This window comes from Canis aureus, chromosome 3 (assembly GCF_053574225.1).
Source record: "Canis aureus isolate CA01 chromosome 3, VMU_Caureus_v.1.0, whole genome shotgun sequence".
NCBI lineage: Eukaryota > Metazoa > Chordata > Mammalia > Carnivora > Canidae > Canis > Canis aureus.
In genome coordinates, this window is record NC_135613.1 from 78,308,880 (window position 1) to 78,321,904 (window position 13,025).

Here is a 13,025-nt window from a genome sequence, read left to right on the forward strand (position 1 = left end):
CCGCTACCCCCAGCACTTGCTCAGCACCTGCCAGCTGGCCTCTGCCCACACGCTCCCCTCTTCCTGACCTGTGGGTACCAGTTGGCCGGGTGATGGGAGGGCAGGGCCTCCATCTCCGTGCGTGCTCTGGCCCCAGCAGGGGGAGCCCTGGGAGACCCACGCTAGCCTCCTGGGAAGAAGTCCCAGGCAAGGGGAGACGCCCCCTGACTCAGCCCGATGTGTGAGCGTCTGTGGGAACCCAGGCAGCCCCCTGATTTGCCAGGGACCCCAAGCCTCTTTCTTGTGCCCCCCCCACCCCCCACAGTAGAGGACATCCTAAGGGGCCAGAGAATAGAAATCTGCTGTCTTATTTCCCCTGACCTTCCAGAGGGGTGGTTTGTTCTTTTGGGGTGGACATTTGTGACTCTGCCTTTTCTCTCTGGATGGTGCCGCTGCTCCTTAGGCCAAGCAGAGATCATGGAGCCGGCTGATATGGCCACAGCAAAGGTAGGATGGAAATGCTGCCGGCCGCACTGTGCGTAAGTGGCTTCGCTTGGCAAGTTCTGCCTTTGGTTCACTTTTCTCCCCCCTCCTGTCCCTCAGCCCACCACTCCTGAGTGTCGGGGGGCTGTGTCAGTGGAGGGAGAGGACCCCAGCATGACCACCTCAGGAGAGGGGAGGATGGGCTGGGTCCTCCAGAGCACACCCTCACCTTCACGTGCCCCAGAGTCTGAGCGGGTGGGGGTCGGGGTGGGGGTGGGGGTCTCTGGTTCTGTCTGGGCTGACTTCTGTGTCTCTCTTGTTAGCTCTGCCTCGGTTTTCATTTATCTGTATTCTGTCTCTCTTTGATCGCCTCCCTCCTTCTGGTGTGTCCTCTTCTGCCCCTACCCCATGCCACAGTGCTCTCCTCATCCATTTGTGCCATCCCTGTCCTTCCTTCCCACCTTCTGTTTGCTTCTCTTTTCCCTCTGCCTGTTGTATAAGGAATGGGTGGGGTCAGTGTGGGCTGGACAGTCTTGAGAGCAGAGCCTGCCTCTCATCCTGCAGCAGATGATGGCCTTGGGATTGGCGAGGATTTTGGTCTCTGAGTGGCAGATGCTGCTGTGTCCCCTCCCACCTACTCATCTGATGCCCCAATGGAAGTGTGGGTCTGGGCCCCTCCAGGGAATGTGGCCGGGTGCTCCATCGCCTGGACCCTGCTGGCTCACTAGAGGGCGTTCCTGAGACAGCTTTCTGCTCCCTCCTGAATCCTGCTTGCAATTTGAAATTTGTTTTTCTGTGCGTTTTCCCAAACCAGGAGCTTGAGCCCTTGGGAGTAGATTGGGGGGGGAGGGGACGCTGTGGTGGGGAGGTGGAGGTGGGCTCTAAGGAGGCCGGGTCTGCAAGCCCCAACCCCAGCCCCTATGTGCAGGGGGAGCTAGAATTTCTCAGCCCTTGGTGTGGGGGCGTTCCTTTTTGGCCAGATGGCTTTGTCTCAGAGATGCAAGACTGGACAAGGCTCAGACTTCTGGAGCAGGTTGGGTCCCCCAGGTGTATGTGGAAGAGAGAATGAGTTGGAGGCCCAAGCGGCAAGGGTGCTATGGGTAGTATTGTGTTCTAGTGGTTAAGACTCATCTCTGCGAATCATCGATCTGGGTTCCTGGCACCTTCCTCCCAACTCCCACACACTGTGTGATCTGATCCAAGTTACTTAACCTCTCTGGGTTAAGTCTCCTAGTCTGTACAGTGGTGAAAGGTACACACAGCTGTTCTAACCAGCTTAGATTCATCAAAGACTTTGTTTTCTTGGAAGAGTGGAGCTAGGGAGAGCACAACTAAATAGCAGGCCTCCCTAGATGCCCTCCCACCTCCGTCCCCTCTTCTGCTCTTTTTTCCCTCCTTGCACAAACTTTCGAGGACCCACATTGCACACGGATAGTGCAAGAGGCTGTGTACCCGCTTGGCAGCGTGCACTGGCAGACACAGGAACAGGCCTGGGTAACTGGGTTTGGCTCTAGAACAGTTTGCTCCAAGCAGTTTGCTCTGTGATTGTAATGCTACCGTCTGTGATGTAGAGTGTGTCTCTCACCAGGCTGACCTCTAATGAACCTGCTAGCTCAACTAGCTCTTGAGCTTGTAAGTGGTTTGGTATCAAGGAGCTGGCTCCCAGGGGGTGGTGGTAGTGAATGCTGTGGGGAAGCTGTAGTTTGGAGGGATTGGGGAGTTATCTGCAGTTAGTTAGGAGGTGTGTATTTGTATTTGCATATGGAGGTAGAAACAAAGACAGCTCCATTTTTCTTAGGCCCTTTACCATCCACCAGCTCAGACTGCAGATTATCTACTCAGGTGGACAAGCGGGCTTTGGATCTGGGCCATTCCTGAGCCTAGCCTTTGCTTGCAGGACCATGAAGACTGAATCTGATTGGTCATTGAATGCAGATACCATTTAACGCCAGAACAGTGATTCTTTTCCTTAAACCTTCTCTACCCCAAACCCTTTGGAGGGAGTTTAGTTCAGGTGTTTTCAGTTGGGCCCATGAACCATTAAACTCCTTAGGAGAGGACCCCTGAGCCTCTATACATCTGTAGGTGTATCTCTCTGCATTGCTTTCTATGAAGAGTACCCATGGCTCTCATCAGAGGTAGGAGGTTTATAACTCACAGCTTTAAGAAACTTTACCTGATCCACATGCTCCCATAAAGAGCCTATTTGTGTTTTGCAGCCCAGGTTAAAAGAGAACTTACATGTTATGGCTGACGTATGGAATCTCTGATAATGTATCAATGTCATGCAACTGTTGAGTAAAAATTCATGTTGTGACTCATTGGTACATCATTTACATATGGCTTGGATGCCATTTCTTTTCTTTTTTAAAGATTTTATTTATTCATTTGTTTGACACAGAGAGCACAAGCAGGAGAAAGGGGCAGAGGGAGATGGAGAAGCAAGCTCTCCAAAGATCAGAGAACCCGATGCAGGACTTGCTCCCGGGATCACAAGCGAGCTGAAGGCAGATGCTCAGCTGACTGAGGCACCCAGGCACCCAGATGCCATTTCTTTAATACGTCATTTTACTTGAATGTATTTCTAAATATATGTAAATGCATCCCTTTTTCCTTATGCTTTCCCTTTTAGTTCTGAAGTACTGTTCCCAGGATTTTCCTTAGCCCCGCATATCTTTGATTCAGTTAGCCTAGAATGAAATAGCTTTTGGTTTGAAAGTGTGATCACTCTCGATGCCAATGCCACCTATTTAGAGTGTTCGGTTCCTAGAGGAGGGCTGTTGTAGGCATGACTTCGTCTCCTGGAGTCTGGATTTTGAGGCTCTGTTATTGCATTGCCACGGTACTACTTTTTTTTTTTTTTTTAAGGTTGCAGTTTCAGAGGGGGGCCGTCTGATGTCCTGTTGTACCTGGGTTTAAGATACATGGATTGTAAACTGTGCCCTGAGAGTTTCTGTTTCAACCTCGAGGAAAGAGGTTGGTAGGCATTCATCAATACATTCATTTGATGAATGTTTATTAAATGCCAGTAATATGCCAGCAGAGAGTTCAGTGTGGAAGTTTTAGTTGGCTAGCATGCAATCACTGTGAACAGTTGTTCACGGATTCTTGGGGGGAGACAGATGAGTAAACAAATTATGATGGTGCAAGGTAATCGGGGTTGTAACAGAAGTTCAAGTCAGCAGGGAAGCACAGAAGAAGTATTTGATGTTGCCTGGGCAGGCAGGGGGGCTTTCAAAAGGAAGCCACATTTGATCTGCGACCTGAAGCGTCAGTGGGAGGTTATCAGGTGGACAAGAGAAGAGAGGTGATGTTATGAACTGGAGTTGGACAGATCTGCGTTCAAATGCTGGCACTGCCACTTTCTGCCTCTGTGAACTAGAGCGGATTCTCTTGGCCTGTCCTCATCTCCGTGCCCTTATTTGTAACCCAGGGCAATAGTATGGACCCTGCAGGATTGTAGTGAGGATTAAACGAGATGAAGCCTGGCATACCATGGCTGTTCACCGAACAGTAGTGAGGCAAGAGAAGGAGACAGCATGAATGTGGCAAAGCCCCGGTCACTGCAAGCAGTTTGGCATGATCAGGCCTTAGGAGCAGTTGATGAAACTAGACATAGGAATCAACATCCTACGACAGCCTTCTACGGTGCTTACGTTATGTAAATTATGTAGATATTGGAAACAATCAAAAGATTTTTAGGAGATTAGTCAATTTGCTTTTGAAAAATACTCTGGCTACAGGATAGACAGATAATTAATCAGTTCCTTATTCTGTGCCATCTCTGAGACTTTTTTTTTTTTTAACATATCTGTCTTCCCCAGCTAGACTATATGCTTTTTAAAGGCAGGGCTAGTGTGTTTTTGCTTCTTAAGCCACAACCAGCCCCTTTCCCCCACACTCCAGCATCTAGCATATTACTAGGTATATAATAGATGCTCAATAAATATTGGGTGACTGAATAAACATATTTGGAGAGGAAGGTAGGTATACAACTGCAAAGCTAACAATGAGAATCGAAAAGCAGGTTCGAACATGAAAGCAAGAAATAAACCCGCGTCTTTGAGGGAACTAGAATTGACATGCCTTTGTACCTAGTTCAGTGGGAGGTAGAAGAGGATTATAGGGTGAACTCCACATGTCTGACCAGGTGACTTGGTAGGGGGTGGTGCCATTTATCAGGAAGCAGGCACCGGGAGGTCAGAGTCAGATGGAGGTGTAGAGGTATAATGTGAAGGTACATTATTCAGGCCGGCTTTGAGGTGCCTATGGGACCAGGCGAAGTTGTTCAGGAACAGTTGGGGATTTGTGTCTGAGGTTGAGGGAGTGGCAGTAGCTGTCCGTGTGTATTTGGGAGGCCCAGCCATACCGCCAAGGCATCATCAAACCATTCAAGAATAGATTAGGTTCATTACAAGAAAAAAGATTTGTAACTACTCTTGAGGATGGACGTCAACTAGGCTTACTACAATCATTTCACAATGTCTACAAATAATGAATCATTATGTTCTACACCTAATATAATGTGATATGTCAATTATAGGTCAATAAAATCCCCCTAGATTGGGAACCTCTGTGGCCCAGATGACCCCCTAAAGACAAGGGAAGTTGACTCGAGGTTTTCAGATTCCCCTTATAGCAGTTAAGAGGCAGAGCCCCTCCTTATAGCAAGAATGTGAGCTCGGAGAACCCAGAAGCCCTTCCTCATAGAGGAGTCTAAACTTGTGGATTTGGTTAGAGAAGTTGGCGGAAACACAGAATTGCCACATACTTGTTTTACTCCTAGAAGGGAACAAAACTACCATATAAAATGCACCACCCCCTGGTTGTATTTAAAGAACATTTTAACACAAAGTTAAAGGGACATGTTCTCAAAAACTAAAAACGCAGAGTATTTTAGCTTTTTGCAACCTCACCATGTTGCCTTTATTTTTATTCAGTTGTCCACAGATCATGTAAATATTTCCCTTGTGATGCCCATGAACCATTAAAGGCAGCTGGTGGCTGAGTACGGAAGGACACAGGTGCATTTACTGAGGGGCTCTGGTCTTAAGGTCCCTGCATCCTGAGTCACGATTTTGCCATTCTCACGTCAGTTGTGATGTTTAGAGAATATAGTAGGTTAAGTATAGGGGCCCGAGGCATCTTTGAACATTTTTTCCCCCCAACCTTAAGGCTCCGATGAGAAAATGTCCTAATGGTAGGAAATGAAACTTCAAATTCCAGCCCATTAGATGCAGGCTGCTCTGTCCAAATAAACCTGTGTTTATTGGCAGTGAGAATAGCAGTATGTTCCGCAGGCACTATTTCTGGACACCTGTCATGCAAATAGGAAGTTCTTGTCTCTGTAAAGAATGATGACAAATATTGGATCCTTTTTCTGGCTAACTCTTTTTGTGTTAAGACCAGACTAATCAGGACATAATTATCACAGACAGACTCAGTATAGGTTAGCTGAGAATATTCGCCATTATTTGTTAATTGATTAAAAAATTGGCATCATGATTACAAACCTGTGTTCATTTTGGTAAACAGAAGTAGTACCACGTTCTGATTATCTATGCCTCTCTTACAGGACTTAATACTTTAAAAAATTTTATGTTAAAATTATTGTGGGACACCTGGGGGGCTCAGTGGTTGAGCGTCTGCCTTTGGCTCAGGTTGTGATCCTGGGGTCCTGGGATCTAGTCCTGCATCAGGTGCCCTGCAGGGAGCCTGCTTCTCCCTCTGCCTGTGTCTCTGCCTCTCTCTCTCTCTGTCTCTCATGAATAAATAAATAAAATCTTTTTTTAAAAACTACTTAATGTAACTACCTAATGCCCATGTATTATATTATCTTCCTTATTAGATCATAAGCTTCTGGAGATCAAGGAGGATCTTGGATTTATTGTTGAAATATCATCCTGATTTACCTGAGTCTTGAACATAGTAAGCACCCAATAATGTAGTTATTGTTGAATAAATAAATGACCGACTGATGTAGCAGAAATATCACGAAATAAAAATATAAAAGTATCTCCAGTAGAACAGGAAAAAATAAGGAAACTTTTTAGATAAAGAAGAGAAAGTAGATTAGGCCTAGGTATGGAATCTGGTTCTCACAGTGGGTAGTGGCGGTCTGTAAGACACCGGGTGGGAACCATCCTAGTAATGGTTCAAATGCACTGGGCACTTGAGACTGTGTCTTGTGCTATGTCATCGACACCTAGCCACCATATGGGTTGTTGTCATCACCTCTGTGTAGATGGAGCTGAGGCTTAGAGAAAGGAAGCGGACTTGCTCAGGGTCTCACATATTAAGGATGGATTTGAACTCACATCTAATTCCAGAATCCCTGAGAAAGCACAGCACACACCCCTGGGACTGATGTCAGGCCCGTGTCAGCTCCCAATGTGGTTTTTCTAGGCTTGTCTAGAAAACCAAGCGGTCTCTGGGCCAGCAGTAGATCCCTGTGTCCTGGGCCAGGAGTCTTTCACTGTTAAGATGAGCGAACAATGCCCAGCTCATCAGTTTGCTAAGGGTCCTCCTGATGGGTGACTTGGATTGAGGAGGGAGAAGGAGGAGGTGGGAGGAGCGAAGGAGCAGCTGGCCTGTGGGTGGCTGGGTGCTCCCTCCCCCAGAGAACCTGAGTTTATAAGCTCCCTTCTGGGTCCTGATACCATCAGTCACCCTGAATTTCTCCTGAGGATAAACAGGGAGGCTCAGGGTGGGTAATTAGAAATCTGCCTTGTTTCTTCCATCTGGCAGGAGACCGTGTTTTCTTTTGTTATGCAGGTGATTAGAATGAGGGAGGTCAGGTGAGGCCCCCACCCTGGCCTGGTTGGTGGGGTTTCCCTAAGGTGTGTGTCTCTCTCCTGACAGGTGGGCTGTGCCACCTGGGGGCCGCTCTTCTGTCTGGCAGCAGAAAGAGTTGTGACCTGGAACATACTGATGGAGGAGCCGAACCAATAAGCCAGCACTGAGGCTGGCAGGCAGGTGTTCAGGCAGCCGGGGAGAGATTTCAGAGATGAAGGGGGTAGGGCTGGAGGCTGGGGCTGAGGCTGGGGGTGGGGGTCCTCTTTGGGGCTTCCATTGCCAGACAGAGCAAGAGCTGAGGAAGCCAGAAGTCTCCACGTAGAAGGATGTGCAGAGCTGCCTCGACAGAGGGGAGGCCTAGGTTAGCTGGGTTCTGCTGCTGAGGTGAGCAAGAGAGGTGATTTGGTCCTGGCCTGGCTGAAGAGGGATTCTGAGGCTAGCGTGAGGTCGAAGGGGTTTGTGGGACCCGGCTCCGGGCTTCCCCTTGTCCCGTTGCCTCTTTTCACCAACCGCAGCACCCCCTTACCTTGGGGCTAGGGCAGCCACCCGCAGCAGGAAGAGAACCAGACCTTCTGGAGCTGGAGCCTCTTCCCCTGGGGAAATGTGGTTTAGTGACACGGCCCTGGAGCGTCGTGAGAACCACAGGACAGAATGTAGGGGAGGCTTCCTTAAGCTCCAGCGGCCTGGCTGCCTCCCTCCTGTGTTCCTCCCTCTCTGGTCTGCTGGGCTTGGTGAACAGCTAGGGGCAGCATGGGGCTGGCTGGAGCTTGGCTCTGCCCTTGCCCATCCTGTTGGTTGCCTGAAGGAACATCCTGGATCAGCAGATTGTGAAGTGGAGGGACAGAGAAGGATGGGGGGGGGGGCGGTAAGTCTGTCCCTTTTGTATTTTCATTTCTTATTTGACGCCAGCACTGGGAGGAGATGCCTGGGGTCATAGAGGCAGAAGGGAGCATACCTGAGAGGAGCAGAGCCCTCCCCACTTGCTTTCCACACAAGCCTCTGGACCTCTGCTGCTCGGTGGCCCCGGCCCCCCTCCCCTGCCCGCCCCTGCCCTCCCTGCAGTGGCCGGCTGGGGCTGGAGGGCAGAGGTGCGCACACAGTCCCATCACGGGAGGGGAGGGGAGGGGCGGGCTCGGGAGGCTCCCAGCTGGGAGCTGACACAGATGAACAGACCAGAAGGCGAGGCCAATGCCTGCAGCCCACACTGTCACCCCAGAGCCAGTGACTAATAGTGGGAGAGGAGAGGGGGGAGGGGGGCAGGAGGGACAGGGAAGTGGCGGGGAGCACCTGATCGGGTGCCGCTCTGGCCATCTGCTGTCCCCTCACACAGGCTCTATTGACTGCAGTTTGGGATTTGGAAGAGGGTGCTGGCTGGAGGACGCGGAGGCTTGTTGAAATGGAGTGTTTAGGAGGCTGCTCCTCCCCCGCTGCTCCTCGCACCAGCTTCCTGACCTCCAAAATGCTCCTTAAATATAACACTCTCAGCGCCTGACGACTCCCCTGCCTGAGCTTGGAGCTTTGATTCCCCAACGTGTGACTGCAGCACTGCTCTGCCCCAGTTTTGCCAGTTCCTGGAGGCTTGCAGCTCTGCCCTGGGCCTGCGGCTCTGCTCTCAGGAGGCGAGCGCAGAATCCAGAAACTCCAGAGAGAAGGGGAGCCTCAGGGGTCATGTCCACTGTCTATTTTCTGCTCCACATAGGCTCCCCGTGACTTCCCAAGGTCACGAGGAGGCGTGAGCATCTGGTGGCGGCAAGAGCCACTGATGGGTGGGTGGCAGGGGCCTGAATTCTCTGGTGAGTTCCTAGGCTTGCAGCTGTGAGGCCTTGGGTGTCTGCATAGTGGTATGCTCTGGTTCAGAGACCTCCCGCCAGTCCCTACTCAGGGATGAGGCCAGAAGACTAATCCTGATTCTGTTGGCTTGGGAAAGGAACAGTCCCCGGGTGGTGAGACCCTCAGGCATGCAGGAGGCCAAGAAGAAAAAGTCAGAGCAGCTAAAATCAAAAAGGAAAATTTTCCAACCTGCATTCCAAACCCAGTAAAGTTTGAAAGAAACCATTGTGTTATAGCAAGAGGTTTGGAGCAATACAACTCACCCTCGTGTTAATCAGACCTTATAAACACAACAAACTTTGGAATATCCATGAGCCTGGGAAAGCCAATATTTTGAGGTTAGATTTTTGAAAATGCAGATAACACAAATTGTCACGGTCAACGCTTCCCGGCCACCGCCCTGCGCTCTTGTCCATTCTGTTCATAGTGACCCAAAGGAGAAGAGTGGTGTCAGGTGTTGTCTAGTTATTTTGTTTATTTTTAAAATTTTTTCCCCAAATAGTGAATTGCTATAAAGATTATTTATAAAACATTAAGTATGTGTAAAGCATACAAAAAGAAGGAACAGTGAGCATGGTGTACTTCTTACGGGACCCACTAATTCCGCCGTCTTCCCCATTCCTTAGAGGTGTCCACCTTTCTGAATTTTGAGTTTGTCATTTGCTTGATTTTCCATTTTATGGATACAGACGGTCTAGCTGTACAGACACAAATTTCTGGACACTCTGAGTACTCATGAGGTTGAGCACCATTGTGTGAACATATTCATATGAATGTGAACTACCGTGGTAGGTGTTTGCTCTGTAGCTGTACGTGCATGTGGAATCATGCTCTGCATTCTTCATTCATTGACTTGCTCTCTCTGTTCAGCATCGTTTCCAGGGTTCACTCAGTCGCACTTGACAGTAATTTATGAATTTCCTGAATGTTATATACCATTTGTACTTTAAGAAAATCCCAGTTATTTGTCCATTCTGCTGTTGATAGACATTTATTTGTTTCCAGGTTTGGAGTTTTTTTGTTTCCGCAAACTGTGTTATTACATAGGGTGCTGTATGACGTTTCTCCTGCACTTCTCCTAATGGGAGCTTCTTTAATTGCTCGAGTAGAACCATTAGGTGTTAGAAGATGCAGTTCCTCAACTATACCATGTGATACCAAGTGGTTTGCTTAAGGTAGCTGAATCACTATACATATCTCCAAGCTCCTTTCCAACCTCTATATTATTAGACTTTTTAACTTTTGCCAATCAGATGGGTATGAAATAGCATCTCATTGGCATTTTCGACTTGCGTTTTCCTGAGTGCTAATGAGGTTGAGTGCCTTTTTATATATTTATTGATCACTTCCTCTCCTGAAAGTGCTTATTCAAATCCCTTGTCTATTTTTCTGATTGTTTTTCTTTTTCTTATTGATTCATAGAATTTTTTTTAATAAATTCTGTGAGCAATTCCTTTTTCAGTTACATTTGTTGCAAATATCTTCTCCCAGAAATGCCTTGTCCTTTCTCCCTCTTTATGATCAGTTTTGATGAGCAGATGTTCCTAGGTTGTGTTACTGTAGTTGAGTTCATCAGCCTTCTCTTCTCTGGACGTTTTTTGTGCGTGTGTGAATTGTTGAGGAAATCCCCAGGCAGCTGTCTGTATGAGGATCAGTTGGTAATTATGATTTATCAGGGGTGATTGTTCTCCCTCCATCTCTGCCAAGGTTGAAGACAGGTGTGTCTTTTAGTTCCTCAGCAACATGTGGGGGTTTCTTTCGGGCTCATTCTTTGGGTGAGCGTAAGCCAGCAGGCCCCACTTTATGAGGTGATCTCCTTTCCCTCCTCACATCAGAGGGCCTGTGGCGTTGTCTCTGTCCACCATGTTCAGTGAGGTCCAGAAAATCAAGGCCTCATTTTGCAGGTTCTATAGATATCTTCTCTAGAATACATACCCATTAGGCTCTCTTTAATTTTCTGGGTTTCTGCTCTCACTAAATTTGTGGCCTCTAAGTAGGTCTTACTTTGATAGCTCATCAAGCATTTTTTAAAAATTTTCTTTTTTTTTTCTTTCTAAATGTTTTATTTTATTCAGCAGTTTTACTTGTTTTTAGCAGAAAAGCCCATCAGGATATCTAGTCTGCCATATTGCCAGAAATAGAAGTCTTTGGACTTATGTTTTTTCTTAAAAATTCTTGCCCTTCCTTGGGGTGCCTGGGTGGCTCAGGTCATGACCCCAGGGTCCTGGGATCGAGCCCCATATTGGGCCCTGCTGAGTCTGCTTGTCCCTCTCCCACTACCCTCCACTGCCCACCCCCCCGTGCTTGCATGCTCGCACTCTCTCTGTCTTAAATAAATGAATAAATAAAATCTTTAAAAATATTCTTGCCCTCCCTGAAACACAGACATCAAGGAGCAGCCAGGTTGCAGAGTCAGGCAGAAGCTGGAGAATTGAAAGCACCTGCCTGACCATTAATCTGCACATTCACCCCCAGAGTAATCTAGAATTATGTCAGTGCTGACGACTTACCGGTCAGGAAACCTTCCAAACTGTGCCAAACAGTCTGCCCTTTGTGAGAAGATCAAAGAGGGAAATATACTGAATGATGAATGTCCCTTCATTTTGCTTGGTCTTATTCTTTATTTCAAGGTAAGATAGCAATCCCATGGTGCTTTAAAGCCATATTTCAATCTAATTTTAAGATTTTTCTTATGGGTCCCAAAAATGGAGACGGGTTCTAGGGCTCTGTGAAAAGCCCTGGTTTTAGAAACAAAAAAGAGCCAAGGGGAATTTGAGGTAGATAATTGCCTCCCAACCAACTAGGCTTTCCTTTCATGTTCTTTATACCTCCATCATACACTGGTACTTAAGCAAGCTAACTCATCAGCAAGAGTAGTAGAAGCAGCTGACTTGATTTAGTGTCTTTTTTTTTTTTTTTTTTAACCTGTTGCCTGGATTCTTTTTGTCTTGGGACCATGTGAACCCTTATAAATCAGCTTGTCTGATCTTTTTTTTTTTTTTTTTTTTATAATAAGCAACATCCTGATTTAAGAGACTGGGTTTTGGGGTTGAACATGCCTGAATACAAGTTTCAAGCTTGCAGCTTGTTGGCTGTTGAGCATTGGGCAAATCTAGATGCTACACTTGTGAGTTCTCAGCAGCAATTACCCGAAAAATCATGATAGTCACTACTTCATAATATGGATCTCATTTAGAGTTAAATGAGATAATGCAAGTAAGGTGCTTATTAGCATGACGCCTGACATAACATGTTCCCAATACATTCTTATCAATAGTTGCAAGGGAGTTTTTTTTTTTTTAAAAGATAAAGAGTAAGAGCTGAAGAATTTTAACATTATGATCATGTGCCTCTAATGAAATAACTTGGAAAGCTTTGATGCAGTATAGAACCTGCATCTGTGTTATCTGTGCTCAGAGCAGGTTAGTGGGGCAGGATGAGAATATTCTCATCTACCTAGAGTGCTCTAAGGACATTTGTCAAGGGGCTGGCATCACAGGTCTCGGGAGGCTCTTCAAGTGAATTACCTAGGTTGTAAAAGAGAACTTCTGCATCCCTACAGCGTGCTGCTGAAGGTACATAACTAAAGATGTGTTCAAAAGTCTTGAAAGTATTTCAGTGTTGTCTAGCCCCGGGGGCTGTGGAAAGAGGGAAATTCCGTAGCCCTGGGCTGCTTTGGGAGTACGTCTCTAAAAGCTCTGGATCCCTTAAAGAGCATTTCTGTTGGACCTTTTGGACCCTGCAGGGAGACTGCAGTGTTTTATTTAGGTTCGAATTAGGCCACTTTGATTAACCACTTGCTAATAGTACCTGTACTATATATAAGCCCTCCTAAGTCAGGCTCCTAAGTTCAGGAGATGGACCTGAACATGATACACAGCGCCTGCCTTCATGGAACTTATCATCTAAAGTCAGCAAGGCAAGTAATAAGTCATTGC

General features: G+C 47.3%; 1 protein-coding gene across 5 annotated transcripts in view; it reads left to right on the forward strand.

Annotated features, from left to right (window-relative positions):
- GRAMD1B (GRAM domain containing 1B) overlaps positions 1–13,025 on the forward strand; it is a 175,017-nt gene that overhangs the window by 71,197 nt on the left and 90,795 nt on the right. The window contains exon 1 of one of the 5 annotated variants that reach the window (XM_077893934.1): positions 463–486. The exons of the other annotated variants lie outside the window; for them this stretch is intronic. The gene's annotated coding sequence lies outside the window, so the exon portion shown is untranslated. Of the gene's footprint in view, positions 1–462; positions 487–13,025 lie in introns of those variants that run through there. 5 annotated transcript variants of the gene reach the window in all.